The 6000-nt window shown below is 45.4% G+C and overlaps 1 long non-coding RNA gene across 2 annotated transcripts in view; it reads right to left on the reverse strand.

Annotated features, from left to right (window-relative positions):
• The window catches only part of LOC123749687 (uncharacterized), a 103597-nt gene extending 98307 nt beyond the window's left edge, over nt 1–5290 (reverse strand). For both annotated transcript variants that reach the window (XR_011229138.1, XR_011229137.1), the window contains exons 1-2: nt 5096–5290; nt 2765–2850 (exon numbers count right to left, since the gene is read on the reverse strand). This is a non-coding gene — a long non-coding RNA (uncharacterized lncRNA). The remainder of the gene's footprint in view (nt 1–2764; nt 2851–5095) is intronic.
• Between the last annotated feature and the right edge of the window lie 710 nt (nt 5291–6000).

The following is a 6000-nucleotide window of genomic DNA, read 5'->3' on the forward strand; positions in this document are numbered from 1 at the left end:
CTCTGAGCAGACCTAGATGAATTACGGACTTTGACTATGGATTTCAAAGAGTACACAGGACTAAGATTCTTACAGCAGGCACCCAGGACACAGCAGAAAAAGTATATTTCTGTCGATTGAAAGAATAAAAGATTGAATAAAAGATTCTGTCGATTGAAATGAAATAATGTATATGGCAAACAAGCTGGAGACAACGATAAGCACAGACCAAGAGGCTAAGAGGAGGAGACACCGGGTCACCAGGACCAGTTACACTACGAAGCAGCTATAGCTGTAACAGACCATGTAATGTCCTGCGGGTATTTGGTAACAGGGGCCACCCCCTCCCCCAGAGAAGGCTGTGGTTCTCCCCCCAGAATAGGAACCAGGTAAACTGATTCAATAATGTGTGACAACCCATGAAATGACCGCCAATTGTAACATTAGCCTCAGAGGGGCAATGCATTTTTGAAGACTCGCTACGAAAAAAGGAATTAGAGATACGAGAGCTACACAAGAGAACGACTATGGGTACAACGGAGAAGAGATATTGGTACAACAAAATGATGTAAAGTCCCATACAAAAGATTTGGTTCCCTAGAAGATTCTCTGGTGCAAGTGTTACGACCTGGTTGGTCTATGTAATAAGCAGTATATAATAAGAAATACAAAAAAAATATTGTTATTCAATTAGTATACGATGCATATTTAGGCATTGGTTAGGTGTATGTTATGTTGGCAATTATTTGTATTTGTAGTACGTGGGTGAAGCATTCACAGGATTGTGGTTCAAAGGTCGTCAACGAATCAGTGTTAAAGATATGTTTGAACGTCATCAGTTGTGACCTACCTGATCAACCAAGCTGTGATTCGTACGTCAGACTGCGAGCAGCCGCGTCCAACGGGCTGGTTGACCAGTCCAGCCACCAGGAGGCCTGGTCGTTGACTGGGCCGCGGTGATGCTAAGCCCCAGAAACACCTCAAGGTGACACATGTGAAAACAGGTTTTTCATTCATAAACCTTAGGGGGGGGGGGCGGGGGGTTAGTAGGTGTATGGAATGTACTTTAGCCTTTGTTTACGAAGACGAGCTTTTACACTATACTATAGATCGTGTGCAAACTTCTCAGTGCTTAGCTGGCGGCCTCTATTAGAATTCGAAAGCGCTAACTTTCACTTCACCTACTTCTAATATAAGTAATAGCCAACAGAACCTTAACACCTAATCTAACCTACCCCCTAACTTTACATTGATATTTAAATTATAATATTAACTCATGACAACCAATTGTTTACACAATGTTAAACCGGATGAATACATTTGACGGGGAGGTAAGGAGGGGGGGGGTGTATGGTCACTACTAATGAGCCTGGCCTGAGGACGGGGATGCTGGAAACGAGCATTTGACCTCTGTCGAAAAAGAGAGGTTGGTTTACTACAGTTCAAGACATCCATGAATGGGCTAAGTTCATCCAGACCTGAAATTTACCATTTGGAGGAGCTGCCCTTCCTAGGTACCTATGTATATATATATATAGATGGAGAAAGAGGCCCATAAAGGTTTATTACAAAGTCTGAAACCTTCACGTTTATAAACATCCTGCCACCCGGTTTCTCTCAAGAGATCTACCTTTCTCCCTGGGAACCCGAGTCAAAGGTACAACTAGTGATCAGAGTAATCTGGAGAAAGGCTTGGAGGAGCTCTGGGGCAGTCAAGTGACTGTCCAAAATCTACCATAGGAAAAGCTGCCAAGAAACTGGCCTCTCCAGTGACATTTTGTACGGGAACACACATCCAGTCTATAGAGGAAGGTGCTACCCAAGTTACTCATTCCGACAACTTCAGGAAGCATCCAAAAGGAAGTTAACACGCTCTAGTCTTATTGAAGGAAACCTTCGGTGAACATCCGGCCTGGAACTGGCTTCCTTCGGAGCCTCCTTTGTTAGCTTGGACAAAGGGAACATCCCCCAGTGACATTAGTAACGGCTTCATTCCCAGCAAAACCATAGACCCCTTGAGTAGTCTGGTGTCCCTGCTTTAAAACCTTTTATCCTGTGGTCATAGGAGCTCTGCCAATTATATTGTCTTCTCGCAATAATGAGGGACACTCAGCACTAACAAACCAGGTAAACTACGTTACGCAGTTCTGGAGACCCAGAAACGTTCACCTCTAACACTTCAACAGAAATTGTGGTCAGGTGGCAGGCCCTGTGATCTGTAGAATTGCTGCAGCGTTCCAGAGCTACCAATACCTTGTGCAAGATGCGGATGATGGCCACGTAGCTGCCAAGTGGTCAGCCTCCCGAAACTGTCCGACGGTATATTCAGCTTATTAGGTTTTGCCCCGACACTTTCTCCTCATGCTATAACTTTCCTCTCGCAGGATAGTCTTCTAACCCCCAGCTGAAGCATCACCCTCTTGGGTAATTTTTGTCTAATTGATTGGACTGGTGGGATAGAAGAGACTAACAGAAGGGTGGATGGAGAGGGGAGGCAAGAGGATTGAAATGTACCCAAAAATGTTAGATTAACATTAACCATGTTACACTACCTACTACTAAATGGTCAAATTACTGGCCAAAAGAATGGTTTACCACTCAAGTGGTTGATGCACAAATTACATTAGACTATACCTATTAGAAGATCACTGCTTCATGGTATAGTGAGTTAAATGATTACAATTATTAAACCCTTCACTTATTGTACTTGTGGCAATATATACACTACATTATGACCACTGCGATTCAAGAGAAGTTTTACCAAGTAACTTTAATCCCTCCATACCTGCAGTGCCGTTGTACGAGACCAATTTCTTGGGTCTGGTTGACCATTCCTGCAGTGCCGTTGTACTGGTGCACTCTCGTACATATCTGAAATTACAAATTATATTAAATACCTCAAAATAATAAAATGAACACATCTTCATGTAAAGTTTGAGAAATATCCCGCTAAACAATCGATCAGGTCAGACTTTGGTTGATCTAAAAAGCCGACTTACCACAATGGCGAAACCCAACCTCAGACTTGACTCATCCACAGGCCGTTCTCAACAACGACCAAGTGGTCGTTAACCCGGGCAGCCAAACATGGCCGTTCTCAACAACGACCAAGTGGTCGTTAACCCGGGCAGCCAATCATGACCGTTCTCAACAACGACCAAGTGGTCGTTAACCCGGGCAGCCAATCATGGCCGTTCTCAACAACGACCAAGTGGTCGTTAACCCGGGCAGCCAATCATGACCGTTCTCAACAACGGCCAAGTGGTCGTTAACCCGGGCAGCCAAACATGACCGTTCTTAACAACGGCCAAGTGGTCGTTAACCCGGGCAGCCAAACATGACCGTTCTCAACAACGGCCAAGTGGTCGTTAACCCGGGCAGCCAAACATGACCGTTCTCAACGGCCAAGTGGTCGTTAACCCGGGCAGCCAAACATGACCGTTCTCAACGGCCAAGTGGTCGTTAACCCGGGCAGCCAAACATGACCGTTCTCAACGGCCAAGTGGTCGTTAACCCGGGCAGCCAAACATGACCGTTCTCAACGGCCAAGTGGTCGTTAACCCGGGCAGCCAAACATGACCGTTCTCAACGGCCAAGTGGTCGTTAACCCGGGCAGCCAAACATGACCGATCTTAACAACGGCCAAGTGATCGTTAACCCGGGCAGCCAATCATGGCCGTTCTCAACGGCCAAGTGGTCGTTAACCCGGGCAGCCAAACATGACCGTTCTTAACAACGGCCAAGTGGTCGTTAACCCGGGCAGCCAAACATGACCGTTCTCAACAACGGCCAAGTGGTCGTTAACCCGGGCAGCCAATCATGACCGTTCTCAACAACGGCCAAGTGGTCGTTAACCCGGGCAGCCAATCATGGCCGTTCTCAACAACGGCCAAGTGGTCGTTAACCCGGGCAGCCAATCATGACCGTTCTCAACAACGGCCAAGTGGTCGTTAACCCGGGCAGCCAAACATGACCGTTCTCAACAACGGCCAAGTGGTCGTTAACCCGGGCAGCCAAACATGAACGTGAAGAACGCTTCTCACATACCACACAGAGATCACACTAACATGATGCATCAAATGAACAAATCCACAAGGGCCGTGACGAGGATTCGAACCTGCGTCCGGGAGCATCCCAGACACTGCCTTAATCGACTGAGCTACGACAGGGTAAAAGGGTTGAAACCGAAGTAATACTCAACTTATTTGATCCCGTAGCCTCTCCAATCCGTACCTCAGTCGATTAAGGCAGTGTCTGGGATGCTCCTGGACGCAGGTTCGAATCCTCGTCACGGCCCTTGTGGATTTGTTCATTTGTTCGCTTCACATAACATGTCCTCAATCTATGCTCCTCCGTGCCCTGACCCACAACAGTTCATACATTTTAACATTAGATTCATTTAAAATAGTTTTTCATACGTGAACTATTATTATACATAGTTATTTATTACGCGAGGGAGACTGGTTGGAATACACTCGGGAGCTATAATGTCCAACAACTATCAGACCTATACACTATATAAATATACATTAATATTTACTTGTATTGGACAAAATATAGTGCTTAGTTACACAGGAGGTTAATGTTAATTATGGCGTCTCTGGTGTTGGCTGCAGCTTAGACGACACTGAGTCAGGATGGCTAGTTGCATTCACATTGGATGGTCGGAGGGGAGGGGGGGTGAAGAGTGACACTTGCTAAATTAAAAGTCTTTGGTCCGAATTTCAAAGCCTGAAGTCTGATAATTCACAAGAAACACCTTGTAACTGCCAGAATTAAACTATAATTGTAAACTTTTTCCACCTGCTTTTGGTCAAAGGTTCAATTTCACTATAAAGTTAACACGCCGCTGTTATGGAACAGTTAATCACGTAGCAGTCGTTTTAGAATTTAATTTTGTTTTAATAAGCTTCATGAAAAGTTAAGCAAGGTAAAAGTGTCTACTAATAGTAGACAAAGGTATATTACACTATCATATTTACTAACAAATAAACCAGAGCTAATTGAATTATTTTGAATAAAGTTTTATAGCCATGCTTATTTAGAAAATCAGCAAATATTGTTCTACCAACAGAAAACAATGTGATAAAATAACTAAACATCTAGAGTAACTTGCCTGTAAGCCTGGCGCAGGTAACCTGATCTACAGCACTGTCCAGGTGGCTAATTAGTAACACCAGTGAGGCGGGCGGTGAGCAGCACCTCTCCCCACGACGGCCCGCCGCGCCTCTTGACTACCTTGGCCTGTGGTGGGCGGTGAGCAGCACCTCTCCTCACGACGGCCCGCGCCACACTGCCCGCCGCGCCTTTTGACTACCTTGGCCTGATGGGTCAACTACCTGTGACGTCATTCACCTCACCTCACATGAGACCGCCTCACATTCAAATAATTCACAAGTAACAAGTCACTTCAACAATATTAATATAGTTTATTTCTATTAATGTGAAGAATGAGCAAGTGTGAGTATGTATTAAGGGCACATACTTCACTACTGGACATTAAACCCACTACCACACTCACCTAGTAGCTTGGAGGCTCCATAACGCCTTCTGTAATTGTTATGTTGGGGTCTAGGCCAGGTACAGCAACCAGTTATAGTGTTCAGCCGTGTGTGTGTACTCACCTAGTACTCACCTAGTTGTGTTTGCGGGGGTTGAGCTCTGGCTCTTTGGTCCCGCCTCTCAACCGTCAATCAACAGGTGTACAGATTCCTGAGCCTATCGGGCTCTGTCATATCTACACTTGAAACTGTGTATGGAGTCAGCCTCCACCACATCACCCCCTAATGCATTCCATTTGTCAACCACTCTGACACTAAAAAAGTTCTTTCTAATATCTCTGTGGCTCATTTGGGCACTCAGTTTCCACCTGTGTCCCCTTGTGCGTGTTCCCCTTGTGTTAAATAGACTGTCTTTATCTACCCTATCAATCCCCTTCAGAATCTTGAATGTGGTGATCATGTCCCCCCTAACTCTTCTGTCTTCCAGCGAAGTGAGGTTTAATTCCCGTAGTCTCTCCTC

This window comes from Procambarus clarkii, chromosome 19 (assembly GCF_040958095.1).
Source record: "Procambarus clarkii isolate CNS0578487 chromosome 19, FALCON_Pclarkii_2.0, whole genome shotgun sequence".
NCBI classification, from domain to species: domain Eukaryota; kingdom Metazoa; phylum Arthropoda; class Malacostraca; order Decapoda; family Cambaridae; genus Procambarus; species Procambarus clarkii.